Below are 14,827 nucleotides of genomic sequence, written 5' to 3' on the forward strand. Positions count from 1 at the left end.
CACACATGTTGACACTATGTTTGAGAGTAACTCGGGATATTGGTGTTGTCCTTCAGAATTAAGGCCCATTGACAGCGGTCACAATGTACCTAAAGCCAGTCTTTTTTGTCTCGCTGTTTCATGAGTGTTAGATTACAAATATTTTGAGGATAAAAACAAAGACTCTAAAAATAGATACGTACATGTTGCAGTGAACTTCAGTTATAAAGAAGGCTTGTTTCTGACATATTTACTTATCCCTCATTCGATAAGTGCCCCAGTGATGTAAGGGTCTCAGACCCAATAGTCATTAGTTCTACCACTGGCAAAGGGTCAAACCTTGCTTCCATTGAAGTCTAGCAAAACTCATATTGACTTCAATGGGAGAAGAACTGGATCTTAAACCTAGATTAAAGGGTGGTGAGAGATGAGGGCTTTTTCATCCAGTGACCAGTTCAGTCCCAAGTCGTGCTTGTCAGGTAAAAGCCATTTGTTCCTTATTACCCAGAGCAGAAAATGAGGCTTTCATCCACCCCCATTCTGTTCTCTACCTAATTCAAGTTCTTCGTGCAGTTGGTTATGAATTCAGTGTCTGTGCTTTTTCACCTAGGATTGTTATATCCTTCTGTTGTTTTTCACATAGCTTTTAATTTTGCTGTCAGCAGTCTGCAGTCTCAGATCATTATATCTGTTGCAGCTTCAGATCAGTCCTTTTATGCTGTGTGATGAGTCAAATCCCTCAGTTTTGATTAATATGAAGTGAAGGGTCACTTAAATCCATCTCCTAGCTCAGTGTGAACTGCCACATCTTTTGCAGACTCACTTATTTTTAGGCATTGCAGATTTTCTGTTTTCTCAGAATTATAAAAACAGTAATCAAAGTTACAATAATAAAAGAAGCAAAGGGAGCTTCTAAAAGCTGTCTGTGTTCTTGGCTTGCCCATCTTGCCTTTATCATGTTGTCCTAGTTTAGCAGCAGGTAGTTTTGAGTGTCACCCTATTGACCCCAACAATGAATGTCCTTCAGAAACCTTTGAGTCACAGCAATTCTGAAGAAAGGACTGAACTTCCACTTCTCTGCTGAACATACTCAGTAGCTGCATTAGTGCAGCCTAGAATGTGGATCCACAATAACTTGTGTATGTCCTAGAGGTCCTTTTCCTTTCAGCATGTTAAATATCTTAATGATCTCTTCAGCCATCTGATGTACAGCCTGTGAAAAAGGCAAAATCTATTGGGGGAGCAGGTCCTCATTATATCCAGAGATACCATTTTGTTGTCTCTGCTGAACAGTTTCTGGATGTCTTAACTTCCACTTTTAGGTCAGCCTCTGTTAAATTAATACTGACTTCATACTGATATTGATTAGAACTATTGTTCTGTCAAGGAGCTGTCAACCGTTGAGGTCTATTTGCATTCTCTTGACATTGATCATAATTTCCCATCCGTTGTCATGCTCAAATTCTTTGTAGCATAATGTATTTTGTTAGATGCCACTTATTCTTGAGATTATAAATCCTAGTTCCCATTGCTGCTACTTTATGTACCCAGAGAGTATTGAGCACTGTTCTCTCAGTTTATCAATAAGGCAACACAAATGATTACAGTTCAGCATTCATTATGCATTTGGGATGCATGGAGGGGAAAAGGACACTGCTGATCCTCTTCGGCTTTCTGAATCCCTAACGCTGGATATTTTATTGAATTTAGAACATCCCTATTACCACCTGTGAAGAAATTGTGTAGCAAAGTCTCTCTAATTGGCTATTGAACTGACTCAGAAGGACACAACCCAGTCAAGATGAGTTTGTCTTGCATGTTCCCTCTCCTATCCCACCTCACACAGCAATTACAGACAGAGTATGACTCCATCTACTGAGAAACAAGGGAGTGAAAGATAAGTCAATCAAATTTATTATATAAGGGCAAATCGACCCATTTCCGTTCTAGTTTTCTTTGCTTCCTGACCTGGAAGCATGGCCTGTGGAGGTACACTACTCAAATATCAGTTATTTTCCGCTCATAAGCTAATTTGGCTATAATCTTTTAAGACGCTGTTTGAAATCCTCCCGAAGTACAGCCCTAAGATGTGAACACTCAGGTTTTTTGATTGAATTATTTTTCTAGTGTGACTTAACTGCTTACACTTTCTGCATATTTTGTTTTGCCTCCAGCCAGCTCCTTTCATCACCAAAACTGCAGCTGGGTGCAATGTCTGGAACAGTTGGTTGAAAGTGAATACATGCTTGCCCACTAATTAAATCGTCTAGAAGGCACTCCCTCTTCCCTGAAACCAGCCTTCATGGCATTGTGCCTGCACTAGTCTATCCGTAAATACAACCATGAAAGAATGCCTGGTAAGGCATATAATACAAAACAACGTATACCTTTGATCTCACCTTAATTTTCCTTGCCATGGATAAACACTGGAGATTAAATTTAGGTGAAAAAGTGCTTTGCTGGATTTTGTATATTCTTGAAGCAAGCTTCAATGTAGTCCTGCCTGTTATAATAAATCCTCATTTACCCTCCAATGATCTTGTGAAGTCCTAAGTACCTCATTTAATGCTTTTGCATGAAAAAGAATGCCTGTTGACACGAGTGAGTCCTTCACATGTGCAAAATGACAGGTGCTACACAAACACACGCAGCTCTGCCAAGCCGCTTCAACACTGACCTACTACTCTGCTAATCCTGGGCCTCTGGCACAGTTTGCTCAGGATACATGCTGTGGAGAAATGTCATCGGAGAGCTGGACTGATGCTGTCAAATCCATTTTTCTTTTTAGACCTAAGCCGCATTTACACCACAGTTCTCTAGAGAAGAAAGTCAGTCATTTCATGATAATACTTGACATTTATATAGGGTTACAAATAATAATCAACCTGCACAGCAACCCAGTGAGATCACTAAAATCCCACTTATTGTGATGGGGCAATAGGCAGCCAGGCATTGACTTACCTAAAACCCATACTGAGTGGCAGACCTGTGATATCTGGCCTTTGCATTCCTAAAGCCAGGCCTGATCCAATAGTCTTTGCAGTCCCTCTTCTTGTAACCTAATGCCTCAGAATATATTCCTAGGGGAAAAAATTCTGCATTTGCTTTTGTTTCATCACATGGTAACAGGCCAGATTTTGGATTTCATTTTTTTTTAAATCCAAGTTTGTTGTTCACAGCACTGCTTACATTTTCTGCATGCTGTTATTTCCAACGATTGCATTGCTGTCCATTAGAGAGAGAACCCAGACCCCTTTAATTTTGCTAATACCAACTGCCCTTGCTAAAAGTTAGGTGCTAGATATGGAAGTGGGGCCAAGCATAGGAACCTCCTTGAGAAATGTGATTGGCATGGTGAAAGGTGTCTGAAATTGGCCATCCCCATTGGCTGCTGATTTGTTATAAAGGCTTAACCAGGTAACATTTTTCCCCCTTCAGGGTGTAGTGTGACTGAGGTTGAAAAAAGATGGGGCCTTTCTGCTTTGAGCAGATGAAATAATTTATGATTTCAGCCAAAAAGCTGTAGTAACGATAATGCTTTTTTAATCAAGTGCTCATTGCCCACAGATCTTTGAGTGCCTGACCATAAACATAACAAAACCCAGTAATTATCAAACAGCATTATGACCCCAGTAAATCTTATGACATATATAAAGCATATGCGCACATACTCACTCCAGTGCTGTAGCCCCCCCTCCAGTAAATACCTCCCCCCTCATTTAGCTTCACCTGGAAACCAATTTCACATGAGCTCTGAAGGAGTGAGAGGATAAGTACTTGAGAGCTGCACACGCTTTGTGGAGGAGCCTCCTGTCCCCTCAGATTCATAGACTGGGATGCTCAGCAGTGACAATGCCATCTGGTAGTGCAGTGGTGGGAGTTTAGCGGTTCTTCAGGTGCACCACACCTGCATGATTTACAACATTATGTACACAAAGTAAAACCGGCCGGCATACTTGCTAAACTAGAGGCAGCCAGTTCAATTGATTGTAGCAGGAGTGTCAGGCTTACACCCACGAGAGCCAGATTTCCAACTCTTTCATGGTGAGGATGACATCACTATGATCATTATCATCAGAGTGGGCTCTCTTCTCTCCACTTGCAATTGCACACACCACTTCCCCATCTGTTGGGATGGCACAACATCCCGGTGGTAATTGCAGCAGCTACTCAAATGGAATTAATGTTAGGAAGGTATTTTCAGCTGTCTTTTAAAATGCTTCAGCAGCTTAAAACAAAGAGGAAGGCCAGCCCCATAGGACCAGACAGCCTTCTGTGTCCCATGGTTTGGGACCCTCAGATTTAAAACTTTGAGAAGTCCTGACTAGCTGCAGCCTGCAAGTGGTTTTAAAAAGTAGTCCTATGCACCCACCAGGAGAGATTTTCAAAAACACCTAAGGGAATTAGAGCATCTTTAAATTAAGAGTGGATGCCTTTATGAGAGACTCCAAGTAGAGTCTCTTTAAAGGCTATCATAGATTTCACATACACCATAAAGGCTTCTCTGGGGCTTAGGTCTCCATGTTCATTTTGGGATCAAATCTGACTCCCAGGTTCAAAATTTTACTTTTCTATTTCCAGGTATTTTCCTCCAGCCCACAACAGAAGGAATATGGCCATCTTGTCCAGGCTGAATCTCTACCCCTTTACCTTCCCATCCACTCTGCAAACTCTGTCAGCAGGAAAAGGATAGGAATTGTCCTATGCTACCCTGGTAAGGTTGTGGGAACTTTGCCTGGCTTTCTGGTAGAGGAAAGGTTTTTTTCTACTTGGGGACCTAGTTATTTGCAAAGATGAATATCACGTGCGTCATCCCCCACAACACGTGACAGATATTGCCTGAACCAATGTTGCTGAGAGAGGCTGATGTGCTGCTGATGTAACATTTCCAAAGCTACCTTCTTCAGGTACGTTTAGGAGTAGGATATTGCAGCACGTAGTCTGGGAGGTATCTGTAGTTAGACATGAGTGATGTCTGAAATGTATGTGATGCTCTTAAAATGCGCCCCATTCTTTCACATCGCCTCGCCAGCAGGCTCATGCATTGTGGTCTCTTTATACGTACCTGAATATGCCTGTGCTCAGCTTTATCTCCCACTTTCACTATCTGCATGGGCATAAACTGGATGACTTTTTAAAATAGAAAATGACAGCTACAACCTCACATTGTGCAAAGAAAATAACATTGGACACACACCTTTAATCACATTACGTTCCCACTGTTTGCAGTCTCCCATCAGAACCAGCACTGGCTAATAATGACTGACAGCATCACAACTAGCAAAAATTAAAACCATTATTCACAGAGATGTGACTTCTTTCCTTTTTCAAAGCTTTTCTATATTAAGGTAGCACAGATAATGTGACAAGGTGGACGTCGAATGATCTATTACCTGATGGATCCCAGAATACTGTAAAAATGAGAGCAGTGCTGGCAAACCGGATGACATTTGTCCAACTTTACTTAACTGAGTTGCATTCACTTAGCTCTGACAGCCTATTGATAACCATTGCCCAGTGAGAGCATTGGTAGAGTAATTTGAGTTGAGCAGCTAATGCACTCTCACTACTAAGCACTGAATGAAAATTTGTTCACGCTTTTAGGTCATTACGAACTTGCAGGTTAAATAGCAACCTGTGACGGGCAGGAGGACCTGTGGGAGTAACTTCAGGATTTTCTTCTCTAGATAATGGCAACTCTGGACTAATTCTTGGGTGGGGCATGACTGCACCACCTGCTTTGGAGAGGTGATAAAGCTGGATCCCTGCCTTATTAGTAAAGAGAGAGGGCTTAGTGAGGGCTCTGATGCTTCATCCCTCTTGGTCCAAGCATGATGCAGAAGACCTCTGCTCAATAGGGTTTTTGGAGATGGTTAAGGGTGTGCTTCCCAGAATGATGAAAGAGTGGAAAGGAGCTTTTTTGTAGCGGGCAGGCTGCTAGAGTTCTTCTTGGAATAATTATTTTGATGTGGATGGGATTTTGTTGTAGTATTAATGGCAGGGCACCTGGAGCTTTGTGTAGAAGTCTTCTTATCTAAACCAAAATAAATAGGTCTTATTTGCCTTGCCTTTCTAGCCATAGATCACATGAGTTATCCATGCCACAATAAAGGGCTAAGTGAGAGAGAGATTAAAACAAAATGATCAAGGATGGGATAGGTGAAATGACCCCATTCCATGGATTGGTAGGTAATGATGAGGGAGTACATGCTTAGTCCCCACAACTGTTTGGTTTTAAAGAGAACTATCCATCTTGCTCAGTTCAGTGTGCTGAAATTCACACACTCAGAGCACTGTGGGCTGTGTAGGAACTCAGAAATGTAGTTGAAAAATAAATTTGTATCTTATTCATTACTCAGTGTATTTTCTGTAGACAATGCAGAGGCGTGTGACTGCAGCAGTCCTATTCCAGACGCATACAATGGCAGGCATAGCCCTCTTTCACACAAACAAATTCCAGATACTGTGTATTCTAAAGGAAATCATTTTCTTTGCCTTTTTGCTGTAAGAATATGGTGATGCGTAAATGCTACTATTCAGCCTTTAACAATGGCCCTGTTGCAGCCAATTTCCCTGTCTGAGTGAGAAAAGGGAGGATAGAATATTCTCAGTAAATGGAGCAAAGCATTGAATCTGTGGAAAGCTAGATACGAATGAGTTCAGTAAACTGCATGTGGCAGTTTGTTCAGGTTCAGCCAAACAGCTTAACATCCTGCAATTGGCCACCCTCTAGGAGGCCAGAGAATGGACTTGGGGAATAATTCCTCCCATCATGTACCACAGCAAAAGGTCAGAGATTCTTCCACTCTACGCAACAAACAACAGTAAACACCCCCGTGTCAATATCTAAAGCTGCAAAATGGAATCTGAAACATAGTTCTGGCTGGCTGTTTGGCCCAGTCATGAGAGCATTCTGAGTAATTCAAGGGGAAGAACACTTTTTTAAGGGCTCCCAGTTTGGATGAATTTTCAGTAAACTATACAACATTAACAAGCTTCTGATAGGAAAGATCTAGACATCTGCAGTCCAGTCGCTGAGCACAGCAAATCAGTGATTCCAAAGTAACTGCACATGAGATTTTTAAGTTTATACCAGTGGGTCTTGAACTCAAAGTCCAAACTGAACATCACCAGACTCCAGGGACAGTTTAAAATACAAACCCAAACTTTCCAGATTTCTCCTCATATAAATGTTGGGGTTTTCAGGATCGATATCTGTATTTTGCAGTGCTGGCCTTTTATTAATAAACTATACAGGCCGTACGTTACAATGGATGCTCCAGTGATGTTACATTTAACTGCTACGTCCTTCACAGTCTCAGCAGAGTCAGTGATCCAGTTCAGACATCATCACTGATACAAAGCACCTTCTCAGCTGTCTTCCTGTCAGTGAACTGTTACCTTAATGAACAGCTTTCCAGCACTTTTCTATCCATATCATGTATTCTGAGTTCAACTGACAGTTCAGCCTTTTCACTGTAAAAAGCTTTCACTTCTATCTCCTTTTGCCTAGACAGAAATTAGGGGCACAAGTGGTTTGCAGAACCTTTTATACAGTTTGTGATCTCTTTAGTAGAATGGATTACTTGTAAAATTCTCTCTCGGTCCCTAGGATGTGACGGAGAACAGCATTTCTGTTGTGTGTTCATACAGTCTAGCACTATGGGTTCTGGATGACTCCAACTCCTAGGCGGTACTGCAATCCAATTAAAAACGCTAACTTAATCAATGTATACTTTCCCCCATTCTCTTAATTCCAAGTGTTTCTATTCTTTATTACATTATGTAACAATTTCATAGACAACTGGTACGATAGTGGGCTGGCAGAGTTTAGCATGTTGCTATAAATGTACACCTACATACATAGAGAAGTATAGGGTATCTAAATTCGGAGTCAACGTTTGTACAAATGCTGGATGGTTAATTATACGGATATGAACACCGACTGCTGTTTGGTAGCATGCAGCTGTAAATAGCTCTTGTGTCTAGTTACACATGTGGGCTGCCCACTTATTAAGCAGTGCTGTGCGCAGAGAATAGGGATGCTACTCATTGCTTAATGTTTGCCAAGCAAAAGAAGTTCTACAGAAGTTCTAACTGGTGGCCAGGCCATTCAGAGAGTTGCAAAGGGGTTAAAAAAGAGATGTCTCCTCTATCATTGCCCCTCCAGCTGGGCATATTGCAAGATGTTATCACCTTTGGCTAGCTGGGTACCTGTAAATGGCAAGGTCTGGATATCAGATTGGATGGGCTTGTTTAATGGTCAGATCAGGTATGGTAAATCCTATGTATCCCTCCAGCATTAAGCTCTCACACCCCTAATATAATAAAGTAATTATATGACCCTTTTCAGAGAATGACTGCGACAACCAAAAGATTTGATTATTCTGAAACCAGCCAGGAAGCTTTTTTAAAAAAAAGAATGGGGCCGTGCGGGGAGGGGAGGGTCAACTTTAAAACACCCAAGAACCTGATTCGAATGCAAAACTGCATCAACAGCCATCTGAACAACTGTTTTATAAATAAAATGAAATGTTTCATTGCAGTGTAAAAATGCTGCTTTCAGAAGAGGCAGTGGACTGTAAATGGAGAACAAGTCAGTCTCTATGAATAACAAATCAAATTAATTTTTTATTCTGCCAACTGCTGTCATGAAATAACCAGGAAAAAAGCTATAAACAGCGTTTTTGTGATGAAACACTGTAAATCACTGAATCTAACTTTTTAAAAAATGAAATGTCTGGAGGAAGAGCTGTTGCGGTGTCTTGAAATGCCCATGAAAATTCAAAAGGGAGAAAAGGAATATATTAAAGTGTCTAATTTGTATCGTAACACCAGCCTGCCCTTTCCACTCTCTGTATCAACAGAAATGTTAACAGAATAATTCTTCACCGCAAAATGTTTTTGTGTGACTAGATCCACTGGAGTGCTGTAGAGATTCTAAAACAGAAACCTGGGTTGGCTCTAGCAAAAAATAATCATTCCCTTGTGACAACACCAGAGTGAACTCTTTTTTGGGAGACTGACTATAAACAAGCAAGGGTAAAATCACCTTAGTAGCATTGTCATCATCGCAAACAATCCCAAAGTGACGTAGCTTCCTTGTAGATCAAGCACCACGCAGATTGATCTGCAGCGAGGTCCTTAAAGTGGTGAAGCTGGATAGTCAGTTTATGTCCATCACAGGTGACCTTCGTCTGCCACTAATGCTTTTGCAACCCACGTGATCGCCAGACTTGTAGCAGCATTCCTTGGTAAACATGCTCCATAATTTGTTGGTCTTCCATCCAAATAATATGTCTGTACCAAGAAAGCTGCCTCAACTGCACCAGGTCTGATGGAGGCAGTTAGTGGGTTCAGTTATGAATATCCTCATCACTGAACTCATCCTGCCACTTAATGTGGAGCAGCTAATGGAGTTGAGAAGAATCAAAATGTCAATCCTCTGCTCTTCAGCCTTCCTTGGTATACACATTTCTCCTCTGTACCATGAAGATGATGTAACTGTGGTTCCACAGATTTTGTAGTAAGCTTGATGTTCCAACAGAGCCACTGAAGATCCTGTAACATGGTGGAGGCTGCTGCTCTTTGAGCATCCACATCTTTTGAGCACCCTCCAGTCCTGCCCGTGATGTTCCCAAGTATTTGACAGTTGCCAGCTGCGCCATCTCCTGTCTGGACAAAGAGATACTGAGGCAGTTGTAATTTAAAGTTTGGAGGCCACTTGATGGTAATGGCCAGCAACTTAATTTTGTCTGGGTTAGTAATCAAACCAATGCACTCCGCTTCTTGCCAGACCAGATCAGACACGCACTGCAGCGATTCACAAATTGAGCCAACCAGACGACATCATCAGCATATTCAGAGTCCTGAAACAAAATGGGTTCAGTTTGACCCTAATGACAGCTGCCCCTTGTTATGGGTGTTGATGAGCTGGAGTTCGTTTTGAGTTCCGAGAGGGGACTTTTTGTTTTGACTGTTGATTTGTTTTAAATGTTATGCCCATGCATATCTCATTACAAGATTGAGCTCTTAGACTGCTACTGGGATGTGCAATATCTAAATCTAAATAAAGAAAATGCTCTGAGAAACAGAGGGAGATTCCTGAGACACTTTGGTGCTTCCATGTCATCACCTGTAACATCCATTATATTTATCAGTGTATGGGATTTTTTAAAAGAGAAGACTCCTGCACTGTTACCAGATGTTGCTGTTTAAAAAGATAGAGTAAAAATGTGTTTATAAGGCTGTGTTGTTATATCTTCAGTTTTAATTTACATTCAATGCACTTTTTAATCTATAGGCAGTTTAGTGCAATACTATAAATTATGTTAACTGCTAAATTTAATTGTCATGATTCATCCAACCATATTCTGTCATCTGACTGATTAAGTAAATGTGCAACATCAGGGCCCAGATTTCTTTGCCAGTTGCTCTGACATTTCTACCTGTTAATTTCCTGGAGTGAACGTTACTGTGGGGCTTTGATAATTAGTGGCAATGCATTAATTATGTTAATCTCCTGTTAAAGTGCTCTTAGGTTGCACATTTCTGCAGTTATAGGTTGAAGCATTATCCACCATAAGCACATATCAAGATGTGATCCCAGCAGTAAAGTCCACTCTTTAAAAATATTGTAACTAACTAATAAAGTGAAGAAGGAGGTTTTCTGGTTAAGGCACTAGATTAGGACCCAGTGTGATCTTTTATAGAACACTGGCACTCTATGCGTCAGTTGCCCATTAGTAAAATGGAGATAACACTTCTCCCACCCTTTTCTGTCTAGATTGTAAGCTCATTGGAGCTGAGATCATCTTTCTAGGTATCTGTAGTGTGCCAAGCACATTGGGGTCCCAATATTTTAGTGCTGCAGGCAGAACTGTAATATAAATACTAATGGTTTTTATACCACACCTGTCACCATGCTATATGAGCACAAGGTAACGTACCTGGCATTACATTAATGTCTGAGAATTTACAGACATTTGTGTAGAACCAGGATTCTAATACAATATAGAATGCTGGAGCAGGATACAGTTTCACGTTAAAGCTCTTTTGTAACTCTTGTATCTTTAAAGTTGCCTCTCTTTTTTTAAGCCTGGAAGTGATTGATTTCCTTTTCAGTTACACAAATGCACTAAAGACACTTTTGCACCGGGTCAAATTCTCAGCTCTTAAAAGTTAAAATATATTATCTGGCACTACCACGTATTTTTCATCTCGCATCTCAATGTCTTCGTAGGGCTGAGGCAGTAATTTGCCCTTGTTTAAGAGGAGAAACTGCCAGTAACAGTATATTTAGAGAGTGTCTTGCAAGTTCCTTATGCTCTGTGGATTTGCTTTCTTTCTAGCATCTTGAGGATTGAAGAGTTATCTGACTGAGGGGTTGATTCAGAGCATCTTGGAGGTAGCTTGATGGGATGATGCATACAGTTTAAGGGAAGATGGTGGCTGATGTGAGCCTAGAAGATTTAATACATGGCCTAAAATGAAACTTCAGTGTTTGAGACCTGTATCTATTTCTAAGACGCATTCATTTGGGGGGTTTTAAGTTTTCTTTTCAAATAGGAAGAATTACAGCTGAATGTCTGCAATAATTCCTTAGTTTAACAACCTCTTCTCATTGATGTATAGTTTTGAAAGGGGATGATTTTGTAATCCCAGCTATTCATCTTCTGAATAATTACGTTTGTAATTATTACAAAGAAATAATGAGAACGTCTCTGTATGAATTTTCTTTCATTACTTTACTTTAAAATACATGCATTGTTTTGAGTACCTGCTTGGGGGAAATTGTGCCGATAAAATAAGAAAAGTAATGATCATTTATAAGTTACAGGAATCATTATCATACCGTATAGGGATAAGCACTCACACTGTTTCATTCACTGGAATTCTGTGCTAAAAACTTGAATAGTAGTTTCTGTAAATTAACCTGATATAAAGAGGATAATTGTCCTGCTCATGCCCAGGGGTAGAACTGCTGTTAGCATAAAAATATAATTTGGCACTTGTGAAGAACATTTAAAATAAGCTGCTACTTTGTCCATAGTCTTGGTCTTTTTTCTACAGTTTGCTCAGAAACACACGAGTGGGAGCAACTTCATATGATTCGGTGGTTCTGTGCTTTTCTTCAGCCAGCAGCGAATTTCTCACTGGATGTGTTTGGTTCTTAACACACAATTTTTTTAGGTGCCATGAGCCTGCTCATTAGCAATAACTACACAGGGCAGCATTGTTGCTAGTGCTTTCTCCAGAAACCCAAGCTGGTAGCAGGAGCAGAACGATTATATGGCAAGGTAGAGATCTTTTTGGCAGGGAAGCATGAGGCGTCCCAAAGATGATGTCAAGATTGAAATGTAATGACAGAGCTAATTGAGGATCTGGCACAGTGCTGAGCCTGCCCTGTACTTACAGCAAGTTAAGTCATGTGCTAATATTGGTAAAGAGTTTCTGTTAGATTCTTCTAAACACAAAGTTCTCAGGGGGGTTCTTTTGCAGCCTTTTCGGTGGCATCAGTCTGCTAATGCAATAAAACCCTGTTCCTAAAACTCTTGGGTGTAGTAGCAGCTCATTGACACCAATGGAACGGCTCATGGAAATTAGCACTGTGCTTGGGAGTGTTTGCAAGGTCAGGATCTGTTGGTGACAAGTTCCCATTGCAGCACACGGGCCATGCTGGATGAATTTGTGCGTGTGCACAAAAGTGCAAGAGGAAAAATACATGACATGAGGAAAAATACACTTCATTTGCATCAAGAGGCCAGATGTGTGTAAACTAACGTGCAGCTCAAAGAGCTGGGAGAGCAGCCATCTTCCTCCAATACTGAAAAAGAGAGTAAGAAAGCACCTCCTTCCTGGACCTTCCAACTAAACTGGGTGTTCTCACTGGGCTGTGATGCCAGCCTAGTCCCGCAGGGCCTTGCCGCATATGCAAGGTGTGGAGCATTGACTGGAATTATACCAAGGTCTGACTACTGTGGTGGTTAAGGGCATTTAGGATCCAGGCCCATGGTGAGCAATAAGCGCTTATTGTCCAGCTCTGTTCCAAGTAACTGGTTTTTTTCGTCCACCCACCCTCCCCGCAAACAGCATGCCAGTCTGATAATCATCCTGTAGGAACCACTGTGGGCTCATGGGCCAACCTGGGGCACTGGGACAGTTGAAGGGAAATAGCGAATGGTTGAGGGACTAGGGTCTCAACAAACTGGGAAGCCAAGAGAAACTCTGAGTAATGGGGAAGAAAGAGATAACGGAGCAATGGGGAACTAAAACAAAGAAAGGGAAAAAATTGAGGTCCAAGGGAAGAAGCAAGAGGCAGGGAGAAGACTATATAAACGAAGGGTGTTAATAGCTGAGAGTGCAGATAAGATTTATGCAAGCAAATATTTGTGGGTCTTCGCTATTTTCACAGCCCATTACACCACTATCACAATCTATAAAAATATAACACCTTTATGCTCCTTAGCATCTGAAAGTTACTGCTGTTTTTAAAAAGTCCTGTTGCTGCAAAGACTGTGGATAGTGTAATTTATGTCACTACGGGATCTTGTGTGTGTGTGTGTGGTCCTTTCAGAACTTCCTGGAGACACCCAGGAAGTATTTCGGGTGCACAGGAAAGCCTTGTTTTTCTGTAGGATCCACACCCCTCCAAACAAGCAACAGCTGGTACCCTGTAAGCATTTGCCTTTCTTGGGGGTATTGCCTATTGACCTTTCAAAGACCCCTTCCACACAAAAGGTTTCCTGACAACTCTAAAATGAGTGATGCAAAGCTGTTGCCTCCGTTTCTACCTGCGTGTAATATTAGTAACTATCTAGTTGACCCTTAAACTCATCTAAATGTGCCCTGGCATAATTGAAGCTGCTCACATAATTCTCCATTCAAAATTACAAATGGACCTTTTGGAGAGATTCACCTACTCCCTGGGCACATCTGTACAGATATTTTCATGACTTGCAAAGAGACTTCCTGCGTATGAGCCCAATCCTGCAACCATAGTCAAGGCAGCACGGCTCTTGAGGACAGGGGGATTGCTCACCTGAAGGAGAGGGGCTCAGATGAGAAGTGTTTTTGCAGGCTCAGAGCCTATATTCTTGCTAGGCCCAGGTGCGGATACATGTTCATTAACTGCACTAGGGTGACCAGATGTCTCGATTTTATGGGGACAGTCCTGATATTTGGGTCTTTTTCTTATATAGGCTCCTATTTCCCCACCACCACCACCACCACCCTCTGTCCTGATTTTTCATACTTGCTGTCTGGTCACCCTAAACTGCACGGTGTCATTGACCGCACTGTGCACGCCCCACAGAACTTGGAGAATCTCTTCGTTGGAGTGTTAAATTAGATCATTTTCGTTAATGAGTTGGTGGTGGCTTTGGTACCACATAATTCAGCCTGATACTGCTCAGGGACAGGCCTGGCTCTGAATCAGCTGGAGTGCATTGGTGGAACTCTGCTCAGGAGGCTGTGAGTGGAGGGTGAAGCAACTCAGGCCCCTGCTGTAAATGGCTTTAGAAGTCTCATCAGTTTCTTCCTTGCAGATGAACTAGATAATATGTACTATACACACCTCCTCTTACAACTGGTATTCCGCTTTATCCTCCCACTGCCATAGAAACAGTGAAACATCCCCAGGAATATTTCTAATCATGCTTATTTGTAATTTTTCTCTGGATTTTGCTAGGTCCCCTACAAAAAAACCTGAGGATTTTCCTTTAAAAGATAATCTCCCGCCCCCAAAATAAATCTGTCCTGTTTTTCCGTAAGAATTTTATTTTACATGATCAGTAGCAACTTTATCAGTGTCAGGGGGTAGCCGTGTTAGTCTGTATCCACAAAAACA

The sequence above is a fragment of the Mauremys mutica genome, chromosome 16 (assembly GCF_020497125.1).
Source record: "Mauremys mutica isolate MM-2020 ecotype Southern chromosome 16, ASM2049712v1, whole genome shotgun sequence".
NCBI lineage: Eukaryota > Metazoa > Chordata > Testudines > Geoemydidae > Mauremys > Mauremys mutica.